This window comes from Gossypium hirsutum, chromosome A12, assembly GCF_007990345.1.
Source record: "Gossypium hirsutum isolate 1008001.06 chromosome A12, Gossypium_hirsutum_v2.1, whole genome shotgun sequence".
Lineage (NCBI taxonomy): Eukaryota > Viridiplantae > Streptophyta > Magnoliopsida > Malvales > Malvaceae > Gossypium > Gossypium hirsutum.
The window spans coordinates 41,452,187-41,465,083 of NC_053435.1; the positions used below are offsets into that span (position 1 = coordinate 41,452,187).

The 12,897-nt window shown below is 37.3% G+C and overlaps 1 long non-coding RNA gene across 1 annotated transcript in view; it reads left to right on the forward strand.

The window, feature by feature from the left end:
• The window catches only part of LOC107938731 (uncharacterized), a 37,998-nt gene extending 35,872 nt beyond the window's left edge, over nt 1-2,126 (forward strand). Inside the window, exon 5 of the long non-coding RNA XR_005906662.1 lies at nt 1,734-2,126. This is a non-coding gene — a long non-coding RNA (uncharacterized lncRNA). The remainder of the gene's footprint in view (nt 1-1,733) is intronic.
• Nucleotides 2,127-12,897: the final 10,771 nt, after the last annotated feature.

Genomic DNA, 12,897 nt, shown 5'->3' on the forward strand with positions numbered 1-12,897 from the left:
AATTCAAATCAAGCAAATTCCAACATCCATGAAAAGCATCATCATATATATTCACTTATACCAATATTAGCCAACTTCAAACGGCCATTTACAAGATGAATTACCAACTAATATAGGCCAACACACTAGGCCAGTTTAATTATGACACATAACAAAATGACCAAGTCCCTATACATACCATAGCTCAAAATGTTGAATTCATTGGTACCCAAAATAATAAGTTGATAATGTGAGTGGATCTTCGACATCCTCCGATCCCCGAGCTAGCTTGGTGACACTATAAGGCAATGGAAAAGAAAGGGGAGTAAGCTATATAGCTTAGTAAGTACCTATGCAAATAATGAGCATCATATCCAAAAATTTAACATGATGATAATTGGCATAAATATTATTAAGATCGTATAAACATAACTTACTCAATCATAACCTTACCGAGGGTTTACCACGTATTGAGCTCATTACGTATGAGTTTTACGACATACCTAAGTCATCTTGAATTGGATTTACATGCAATTCATATAACATCCCGAATTAGGGCCTAGTAGTGGTTTCGGGCCATAAAGTCAACGTTAAAATAATTATTTTATGATCATTATGAAGTGTAGGATATGAAAATAAGCATGTGTTAAAGTTTCATGAAGAAATTCTATGTCTAAGGTGTCCAATTGGAAATTAAGGACCAAATTGAATAAATTACAAAACTTGAGTTCTAGAAGAAATTAGTATGAAATTGCTGTGGATTATTAATTAGAGGTCCTTAAAGAGTAATTTTCCCAATTTCTAAGTTTTTGGACAAAATTGGGCATGCATGGAAAATTTTGGAAGTTTAGTAAAGAAGGGTATTTTGGTTATTTGGTAATAAACTAAATAAAAAGGGAAAAATCAAGCTAAAATCAGCTCATTTTCTTCTCCATGCTACCGAAATTCTAAGGGTCTCCATAGCTACAGTTTTCAACATTTTCAAGCTCAATAGTAAGTGCTTCCTAGCCCCGTTTTTAACGCTCTTCGTATTTTTGAGATCCTCGTAACATGCTCTCTCTATTTCTACCCATATTTCAAGCTACGGTTCATGTTCAAAAAATTTACCCATGCATGAGATGTTTGTATTTTGATTATTTATGGAGGAATATGAGAGTTTAAAGGATAGTAAACAACTTTTACTAAGTAGTTTTTCATAGAAATGGCCTAAGGGACCATTTTGTAAAAGTTGTGAAAATAGGTAGAAAAATGTGAAATGAAAGAAAATGTGGACTGCTATAGGCAAGAAAAATATTTGGCTATGCTTGGGTAACTTAGAAATTTCATGCATTTCATTATACGAGCCTTAGGACTAAATTGTAAAAGTGTGAAAGGTTAAGGGCAAATTGCTCATTTTGCCCGAGGTGAGTTTTAAATCCTAAAATGAAATATGTGATGTATTAATGGTCAAATTTTATTGATATACCTCGAGGAACCAATTCCAGAGGTAGATCATGGAAAATGAAAGGTTTCGGAATAGTCGAAATACGAAATTGAAGCAATTACCAAGTAAGTTCGTATAACCCGAAGTAAACTCTAAATACACTTAAATATGTGTGTTCTTGAATGTATGAAAATTTACATATTCATTGCATGATAATTTATGTAATGTGCTTGTGTGAATGAAAGATGATAAATGTCCTAGTTGAAATAGAAAGGGAAATTCGACGGATAAATTATGGCTTACATGACATGAGATCCTGCGTTTGTTGCAGAAAAGGATTTAGCCCAGACGGGTACTTTGACGATCTCAAAAAAGAAAGGATCTAGCCTATACGGGGGTTCCTTGAGTGATCGAGCCTCCCGAAGAACATGGGTGCATTAAGGATTTAGCACAGATGGGTAATTCGATTGAGGGCTGAATTTAGCCTGCACTGGTAATTCAGATCCGAGCTTATGACAACAATTTTCATTGAAAGGGATTTAGCCTGGACTGGTAATCTCGACATTACTCTATGAGTTAATACTACAGGGGATTTAGCCTAGACTGGTAATCTAGCCATAAGTTATAAGGTTCATGGGAACGCACACTAGAGATGATCACTTGTATAACTTGACGGTAATTGGGCTATCCATCGAGATTTCCAAGAAATTCAATGAGATTAATAGGAGAAATAGAAATGGAAATATTGAATTGATGAGCTCATCTAAGACTAATGACATGATGTATTGTTATGAGACTAACTTGATGAATAAGTGCATATGATAGGGAAACTATTTCATGTTTGTTGGAATTAGTACCTAATATGGTTGTATGCTAATTAACCAGTAAGTTTACTTTCTAGTTATCCGGACTTACTAAGCATATAAATGCTTACCCCTTTCTCTTTTCCCTGTCTTACAGAGCTTGTGGACTCGTGAAGATTGGAAGACGGATGGAGAATCAACACACTACCAACTTGTCCTGCTTTGGTATATAGATACTTCCATTTTTTTTAATGGCATGTATAGGATTTTTGTTTATTTTGTTATATGTGTCATTTGGCTAGCCAATGTAAGGGCCTAAATGGTATACTTATTCTTTTGTATATGGCCATGAGATATGGTTCATATTGATGTAGGTAGTAAACCTTCCAATGATGCATGTCTATGTTTAGATGCTTTATGAGATATGACGATGTTTATCATGACTGGATGATTGAAATGGAACCTAATAATTTGAGAGTGGACATAGCATATAATGGTATATGGTTATAATATGGCCTAAGTGTAAAAAGTAAAACGTACTATGTTAACCTCTAACACGAAAAAGATAATTTAGCATGTACTAAAAATGATGAGATGAGGTTAACATGCAATGAGTTATGTCAAGGTTGTTTAAGAGTACAATTACGCCATGTTAAATACAATTGAAGTCTCTAAGTGTGTATGGACGATAGAGGGTGCTAAAGGCTTCGAAAATATCCCTAAAAAGGTCCACACGGGTAGACACACAGGCATGTGTCTAGGCCGTGTGTGACACAAGGTCAGCCCCATGGGCGTGTTTCCCGACCGTTTGTCCCCTACATTTAAAATTTTAGGTCAGTTTGCATGGTTGTTAACACACGGGTAGAGACATGGCCATGTGTCTCAACCGTGTGGAAGACACGGCCTAGCACACGGGCATGTGCCATGACCATGTACCTCAAAATGAATGATGACGTGAAAAATAGAATGTCCGGTTTTTTGGACATGGGCTATGACACGGGCGTGTCTAGGCCGTGTGAGGGACACAGGCTAGGGACACGGACGTGTGCTTGGCCATGTGAAAATCCCTGTAGGTTCGAAATGAAAAATAAATCCAAATAATTCAACACGGGTAGGACACACGGGCGTGTCACTAAGCACACGGGCGTGTGCTTTGCCTCTTCACAGTCGTGGGAGGCATAACCCTAGTAATTTTTCTAAAATTTTCTATAATTCTTGGTTTAGTCTGGGTTGCTTTTAATGTATGTTTTGGATCTTGTAGGTCCATAATTGGGACACTATGATGTTTGTTTAGTCGGTTTTAAATTAGAATGAAATTTTACAACTTGTATTTTCCGAAAGTGTCCGAACATGTATCTGGTAACGCATCGTACATTGTCCCATTCTCGGGTACGGGTAAGGGGTGTTACATTTAGTGGTATCAGAATTACGGTTTAGTCGATTCTTGGACTAACGTAGCATGTATTAAGTATAGCTACACATGCCATTATACAAGTTATGATAGTGTGACATCTTCTAACCATTTTTAATTGTATTTGAATATAGTAAATGTCTTCCAATCAAGCCCAAGAGGAGTTTGAGGGAACCGAGAGCCATGCTCTAACTTCCGTACAACGAGTTGTTTCTACTAGTAGTAGAAGGCCTATGTCTAAAGTCCGGGAAGAGGCAAGAGATGCCTTTTTCGAGATGATGGATGAATGGTTTAGGGATTATTTGAGAAATCATCCTAATATACCACGACCTCCTTCGCCTCCTGCTCAGCCTGAGGGAGAAGTGCCACAAGGTATGGCACCCGCGAGAATTGGGAAAGCCCCAGTGGACAAACTTAGAAAATATGGGGTTGAAGAGTTTAGAGCTAAGGTTGAGGATGATACTAAACGAGCTGGGTTCTGGCTTGATAATACTATGCGAGTTTTGGATGAATTGTCATGTACACCCGAGGAATGCTTGAAGTGTGCTATATCTCTTCTGAAAGATACAGCATATCATTGGTGGAAGACGTTATCCTCAATGATACCGAAGGAAGACATTACATGGGAGTTCTTCCAAGCTGAGTTTAAAAATAAATACATCAGTCAAAGATTTTTAGACTTGAAGCAAAAGGAGTTCCTAGAACTCAAACAATGAAATAAGACTGTGTCAGAGTACAAAAAGAATTCATGAGGTTAAGCCAATATGCAATGGAGTAGGTCCAATCAGAGACATAAATGTGTAAGCGCTTCGAGGAAGGCTTGAATGAGGAAATTAAATTGCTTATCGAAATCCTTGAGATACGAGAATTTTTCGCATTAGCTGACTGGTCCAAGAAGGCCGAAGAGCTAAATAATGAAAGAAAGCAAGCTAAAAGAGAAGCTCGAGTTTCGAGTAAGAGTTCTAGTGGTAGAGCACACTCCTTCCCCACAAAGAAATCGAGAAGTCACCAAGAACATTCCACTTCATCAGTAAGATATTCGAGTAGAGCAAGAAACTCCAAGCAATATAACCCGAAGCCTTCTTCCCCTATGGTAACTACTGTGGGAAGCGTAGATGATCAAAAGCCAAAGTGTAAAAGCTGTAACAAATTTCACTTCGAAGAGTGCCGAATGAAGAGTGGTGTGTGTTTTAGATGTGGGTCTCTTGACCATTTTCTCGGAGACTACCCGAAGCAAGCTAATAAAGAGGTTGAATTAGCTCCACATCCAAATGCTCCTATTTCTCGAGGCAGACCTCCGAGACATCCCAAAAGTGCAAGTGGCAATCGAACTGTTTCCAAGGATGCTACTGCAAAATCAAAGGCTCAAGCCTCGACAAGAACTTATTTAATAAGCGCTCGAGAGGAAGCGTCTGCTCCCGATGTCATCACATGTACATTTTCTATTTATAATACTCGTGTCATTTCCTTAATTGACCCGGGGTCAACCCATTCGTACATTTGCATGAAATTGGTGTCTAATATAAATATGTTTGTAGAACCTACAGAATTTGTGATTAAGGTGTCAAACCCTCTAGGCTAGTCAATCTTAGTTGATAAAGTCTATAAGAATTGTCCCTTGACGATGCAAGGTCATTATTTTCTGGCTAACATTATGTTATTGCCATTCGATGAGTTTGATGTAATACCTGGCATAGATTGGTTAGCTGTGCATGATGTGATTGTAAATTGTGGTAGCAAGTATATTGAATTGAAATGCTTAGATAGTGAGATTCTCCAGATTGATTCAAGCGAGTTGGATACTCCGCCGGTTGCGATTACCTCAATGATGGCTCAAAGGTATATGAGAAAAGGATATGAAGCCTACCTTGCTTTTGTGTTAAATACTAAAAAATCTAAGTTGAAATTGGAATCGGTACCAATAGTATGCAAGTATCTAGATGTGTTTCTGGCAAATCTACTCAGATTACCTCCTGTTAGAGAAGTAGAGTTTGGTATTGAACAGGTGCTTGGGATAGCTCCTATTTCTATTACTCTGTATAGGATGGCACTAACCGAGTTGAAAGAGTTACAAGCACAGTTGCAAGAATTGACGGATAAAGTTTTTACAAGACCGGATATTTCGCCTTGGGGTGCTTCGGTATTATTTGTAAAGAAGAAAGATGGTTCTATGAGTCTTTGTATAGACTACCGATAACTCAACAAGGTAACTATCAAGAACAAGTATCTGTTGCCAAGGATTGATGATCTGTTTGATCAATTGAGGGGAGCCATTGTATTTTCTAAGATAGACCTGAGATCCGGCTACTACAAGTTGCGAGTTAAAGATTCGGACGTGCTTAAGACCGCTTTCAGGACGAGGTATGATCATTTAGAGTTCCTAGCCATGCCTTTTGGTCTAACGAATGCCTCAGCTGCATTTATGGACTTAATGAATCATGTTTTTTGACCATACTTAGACAAGTTTGTCGTTGTGTTTATTGATGATATCCTGATTTATTCCAAGGATGAGACTGAGCATGCGGAACATTTGAGAACGATTTTACAGATCTTATGGGATAAAAAATTATATGCTAAATTTAGCAAGAGTGAGTTTTGGCTCTGAGAGGTTGGATTCATCGGTCACATCATGTCGGGTGATGGCATCCGAGTTGATCCAAATAAGATATCTGTTATTGTTGAGTGGAAGCCGCCGAAGAATGTAACTGAGGTTAGAAGCTTTTTGGGCTTAGCTGGTTACTATCTACGCTTCGTAAAAGGGTTTTCAATAATAGCAACTCCTTTGACGAGGTTGCTGCAAAAATATGTTAAGTTTGAATGGTTAGAGAATTGTCAGCAGAGTTTCGAGAAATTGAAGATGTTGCTAACCGAAGCTCTAGTTTTAGTGCAACCTGAGCCGGGAAAGGAATTCGTGGTCTTTAGTGACGCGTCCTTAAATGGACTGGGTTGCGTGCTTATGCAAAAGGGCAAAGTAATAGCATATTCTTCGAGGCAACTAAAGTCGCACGAGAAAAATTATCCAACACACTACTTGGAGCTAGCTACCATTGTATTTGCCTTGAATATTTGGAGGCACCATTTGTATGCCGAAACTTGCCGTATATCCACAGATCACAAGAGTTTGAAATATTGATGTCATATCCCAGATATGGTCTTACACATAATCCTAGTAACCCTAATGTATTGACATTTGCATCCTATCTTTTCTAACGTTCAATCGGGATTTCACGCTTGTCAAAAATTTGTCGAATACGTCAAAGGGTCAATCACAATTCATACAATAATAAATTATTTAAAACATAATTAAAACAATGCATTATTTACATACGAACTTATCTCGGTACAAAAATTGCAGCAATGGGACCTAATTGTCAAACACTCTATTTTCCCCCTATCTAGGTCCGAACCTCATTTCTCTTGATCTATAATAACAAATTTAACTCATTTAATATTCACATTCTTCAATTCAGCCCAAAAATTACATTATGGCAAAAATTACATTTTTACCCCTAAACTTTGACCATTTTACACTTTGGTCCTTAGGCTTGTAAAATGAAATGGATTCAATTTCTTTGATTCCCAAGCCTAGACAAACCTCTTTCATGCTTATGACAGCCCACATTTTCCATTCTTTCACATTTTTACTACTCATTTTATAACTTTTTACAAATAGGTCATTTTAGGCATTTTCATCGAAAATCACTTAGCAAAAGTCATTTTTCAAACATCAAACTTGCATAATCTACCATTAAATATCAAAAACACACATTTCTAACATGGTTCAAACCCTAGACCTTAATCATTTCTCAAATTAGTGGTAGAAATAGGTAGATCAAGTGATAATGACTTCAAAAATGTAAAGAGCATTAAAAACGGAACAAGAACGGACTTACAATCGAGCTTGAAAGTTGGCAAAACCCTAGCTATGTCTTCCTTATAAATTTTAGCACAAGGGGGGGAAGATGGACAAGATTTTGGCTTGATTTTTGGCTTTTTAATTTATTTAATTACCAAATGACCAAAATGTCATATTCTTAAAACATTAAAATTCTCTTACTTCATGTCTATTTTTGTCCACTGACTTAACAAATTGTCTAACTACCATCTAAGGACCTCTAATTTAAAATTTCATAGTAATTAGACACCTTTAGCATGTAGAACCCAAGTTTTGCACTTTTTACAATTTAGTCATTTTTGCTAAATTGAGTGCTCAAACGTTAAAATTTTGGAACAAAATTTTCACAAAATCATTCCGTAAAACTGTAGCCCATAAAAATATAAGAAAAATAATTTTTTCTACGACAGATTTGTGGTCCCAAAACCACTGTTCCGACTAGGCCCAAAATCGGGCTGTTACAACTCTCCCCTCTTTAGGGATTTTCCTCCCCGAAAATCTTACCAGAAAATAGGTTTGGGTACTATTTTCTCATAGCCTCATCGGGTTCCCACATAGCCTCTTCGACCCCATGTCATTGCCATAAAACTTTCATAGGGCTATACTCTTATTTCTTAACTATTTAACTTACCGAGCTAAAACCTTGATTGGTTCTTCACCATACATCATATCCGGTTAAATCTTAATCTCTGTTGGAGAAATCACATGTGAAGGATCAGAACAATATTGCCGCAACATCGACACATGAAACACATTATGGATCCTTTCCAGCTCTACCAGTAAAGCTAACCGATATGCCACTGGCGCTATTCTTTCAACAATTTCATACGGCCTAATGAAACGTGAACTCAACTTGTCTTTACAACAAAATCTAAGAAATTTCTTCCACGGAGATCCTTTATCACCAACTTGAAACTCAATATCTTTTCTTTTCAAATCTGCGTACAACTTCTGTCGGTCTGAAGCTGCTTTCAAGCAATCACAGATTACCTTTACTTTTTCTTCAATTTCTCTAACCAGATCAACCCCATGAATCTGTTTCTCACTAAGCTCGGTCCAAAAAACGGGTGTTCGGCACTTGTAGCCATACAATGGCTCATAAGGTGCCATCTTTATACTTGATTGAAAACTATTGTTATAAGCAAACTCTACTAATGGTAGATATTTTTCCCAACTACCCTCGAATTCTAGAACACAACATTAGAGCATATCTTCAAGAATCGAATTACTCTCTCAGACTGACCATCGTTTTGTGGATGAAAAGTAGCACTAAAATTCAGCTTCGTACCCAAAGCTTCTTGCAGCTTCTTCCAAAATTGCGAAGTAAACCTTGGATCTCTATCCGAAATAATAGAAATAGGTACTCCATGTAATCTTACAATTTTAGCCACATACAATTTAGCTAACTTATCAAGAGAATAGTCTGTACGTACGGGGATGAAATGAGCAGATTTTGTCAATCTATCAACCACAATCCATACAGCATCTTTCCTTTTCGGAGTCAAAGGTAAACCCGTTACGAAATCCATCATAATCCTATCCCATTTCCACTCAGGCACCATCATTGGCTAAAGTAAACCTGAACGCACTTGGTGTTCAGCTTTCACTTGTGACAAATCAAACATCTCAAAACAAACTCTAAAATATCTTGTTTCATACCTGACCACCAATACAATTTCTTCAAATCATTATACATTTTTGTACTACTCGAATGCACAGATTCCCAACCATTATGTGCTTCATGAAGAATTTTCTAAATAAGTTCATCATTTTTTAGTACACAAATTCTGCCTCAGAACATCAAACGATCATCAGATCCGATATGAAAATCTGAATCACTACCTGATTCACAAAGAACTCTTTTGGCTTGCAAATCATTGTTACATTTCTAAGCTTCACAAATTTGTTGAAGAAATAATGGTCTAGCTCTCAACTCAGCTAGGATTGAACCATTATTGGACAAAGTCAACCGTGTATTCTTCGTACTCAAAGCAAACAAAGTCTTTCTCTTCAACACATCTGCAACTACATTTGCCTTATCCGAGTGGTAATCAATTATTAGCCTGTAATCCTTCAGTAAGTCGAGCCATCTCTATTACTGCAAGTTTAAATCTTTCTGAGTCATCAAGTATTTTAAACCCTTATGATCAGTAAAGATATGGAATTTCTCACCGTACAAATGATGTCTCCAAAGTTTTGAAGCAAACACAATGGAAGCTAATTCCAAATCATGCGTCGGATAATTCTTCTCATGCGGTTTCAACTGTCTCGAGGCATAAGCTATCACTTTTCCCAGTTGCATCAACACGCATCCTAATCCATTCAGTGATGCATCACTATAAATCAAAAAAATCTTTTCCTAGCTCAGGTTGCACTAAAATTGGCGCCTCAGTCAATAATGCTTTCAACTTCTCGAAACTTTGCTGACATTTTTTAGACCATTCGAATTTAACATCTTTTTGCAATAGCTTGGTCATAGGAGTAACAATCATCAAAAATCCTTTGACAAAATGTTGGTAATATCCAGCTAAGCCCAAAAAGCTTCTAACTTCAGATACATTCCTCTACGGTTTCCAATTAACAATTGCCGAAATCTTACTTGGATCAACCCGAATACCATCACCAGAAATAATATGCCCCAAAAATCTGACTTCTCGGAGCCAAAACTCACTTTTACTGAATTTAGCAAACAATTTCTTATCCCTCAATGTCTGCAATACAGTTCTCAAGTGTTCGGCATGCTCGGACTCGTCTTGAGAAAAAATTAAGATGTCATCGATGAACACAACCAAAAACTTATCTAAATATGGTCAGAAGATTCTATTGATCAAGTCCATAAAAATAGTAGGTGCATTAGTTAGTCCAAAAGGCATAACAAGAAATTCATAGTGTACATACCTTGTCCTGAAAGCAGTTTTTGGCACATCCACCTCTTTAACTCTCAACTGATAGTAGCCAGATCTCAAATCAATTTTCAAGAATACCATTTCTCCTCTCAACTGATCAAACAAGTCATCAATCCTCAATAAAGATACTTGTTCTTTATAGTCACCTTGTTGAGCTGTTAGTAATTGATACAAAGTCTCATAAATCTGTCTTTCTTCTTTACAAATAACACCGGAGCACCTCAAGGAGAAAAACTCAGTCTCGTAAAACCCTTATCTGTCAACTCTTGTAACTGAGCTTTTAATTCTTTCAATTCAGTCAGAGCCATTCTATACGTAGCAATAGATATCAATGAGGTCCCTGGTACTAAATCAATACCAAACTCAACTTCTCTAATTGGAGGTAACCTAGGCAACTCTTCTGGAAACACATCTGGATATTCACAAACTATCTGTACTGACTCAATTTTTAATTCAGACATATTTGTATTCAACACGTAAGAAAGATAAGCGTCACAACCCTTCCTTACATATTTTTGGGCAGACATTGAAGAAATCACAACAGGTAACTCACCTGACTTATCTGAATCAATCCAAAGTGTTTCACCATTTTTACATTTTAGTTCAATAATCTTTCTTTTATAGTTCACTGCAGCATCATGCAGTGTCAACCAATCCATACCCAAAATAACATCGAATTCATCAAATGGCAACAACATTAAATCAACCAGAAAATAGTTACCTCAAATCATCAAGGGACAATTCTTGCAAACTCTATCAACTAATACATGTTTGCTTGAAGGGTTTAACACTCTAATCACAAATTCAGTAAACTCAATAGATAAGCTCTTACTACTTACCAATTTCATACAAACATAAGAATAGGTTGATCTAGGATCAATCAATGCAACTACATTAGTATTATAGAGAGAAAAAGTACCAGTGATAACATCGGGAGATGTCACTTTTTTGCAAGCACGGATGACACAGGATCTAGCAGGGGCTCAAGCTTCGGATCTCACATCTGAATCCTTCATCACACCTTTACTACTAGTTCTATTTTCAGTATTCCTCGGTGGCCTACCCCTATTAGTAGTATTACTCGACCTTGCACTCTGAAATTTTTCTTTCTCAGCCATTTCGAGGCAATCTCTGATAAAATTCTATTGAGAGTCACACTTGAAACAAGCCCGGTCATTCATCCTACACTATCAAGATGTCTTCTTCCACAATGCTAACATTTGGGTCTGTTAGGCCTTACATTACCTACACTTTCCATTGAGGTGGCTTGAGATTTAAAACTCGAGTATTGCTTCCCGTGTTCTCTGTGGGAATACTAGCTGACACATTTGAACGGGAATATATTTCTTTAGATTTCTTTTATTGAGATGGAAATGACTTACTCATCGGTCTTTTCCTCGAATCTCTAGCTTCACAATCAGCTTTCCTCTTCTCTTTATTCAAATCTTCGGCCTTACAAGCTCATTCGACTAACACCACAAGTTCTTTCAGCTCTAAGATCCCAACTAACACACGAATATCCTCCTTCAATCCATCCTCAAATCTCTTGCACATAATAGCCTCGGTGGAAACAGACTTTTGAGCAAATTTACTAAGGCTGACAAATTCTTGCTCATATTTTGTCACTGACATTCGACCCTGTTTCAGCTCAAGAAATTCCTTACATTTCTGATCGATGAATCGTTGACTAATATATTTCTTTTGGAACTCCACTTAAAATAATTCCCAAGTAATCATCTTTCTCGGTACCACAGGTACTAGTGTATTCCACCAGTGATATGATAATCTCTCAGAAGTGAGATAGCATACTTTAAACACTTATCCGGTGCGCAAGATAGCTCATCAAATACCCTGATGGAGTTTTCAAGCCAAAAAACGCTTTCTCAGGATCGTTATCCACATTAGCTCTGAAATCTTCGGCTCCATGTTTTCGGATCTTATCAACCGAGGGTTTGTTCATTCTTACAAATTCCTTACCTTATGGAGCTATGGGAACCAGTCGAGAAATAGGTGGGGGTGGAAGAGGTTGGGCATTCGGATTTGTTTCAAAAAACTCCATATACCACTCGTTCATCATGTGGAGAAAGGCTTTCCTAGCCCTTTCTCTCTGACCAACCGTTAGAGGTATACTATCAGACGGTGCTACCCCTTGAGCGGGAGCCAGCGCATTACTTTCAACATCATTAGCCTCAACTCGATTGGGATCCATTTACTATATGAAAACAAAATTTTGAAGTTGTCAAGAGTCATCACACTATCACAATTCATTTATGGCATGTATAGCTAGACACTTACACACGCTACGTTAGTCCGAGAATCGTTTAAACGCATATCTGATACCACTAAATGTAATACCCCTTACTAGTATTCAACGCCGGAATACGGTATGAGGCATTACCAGACTTATACACAAGCAACCATACAAAATTGAGACGTAAATTTTCATCCAATTTAAAATTGTCACATACATTCACGTTGTC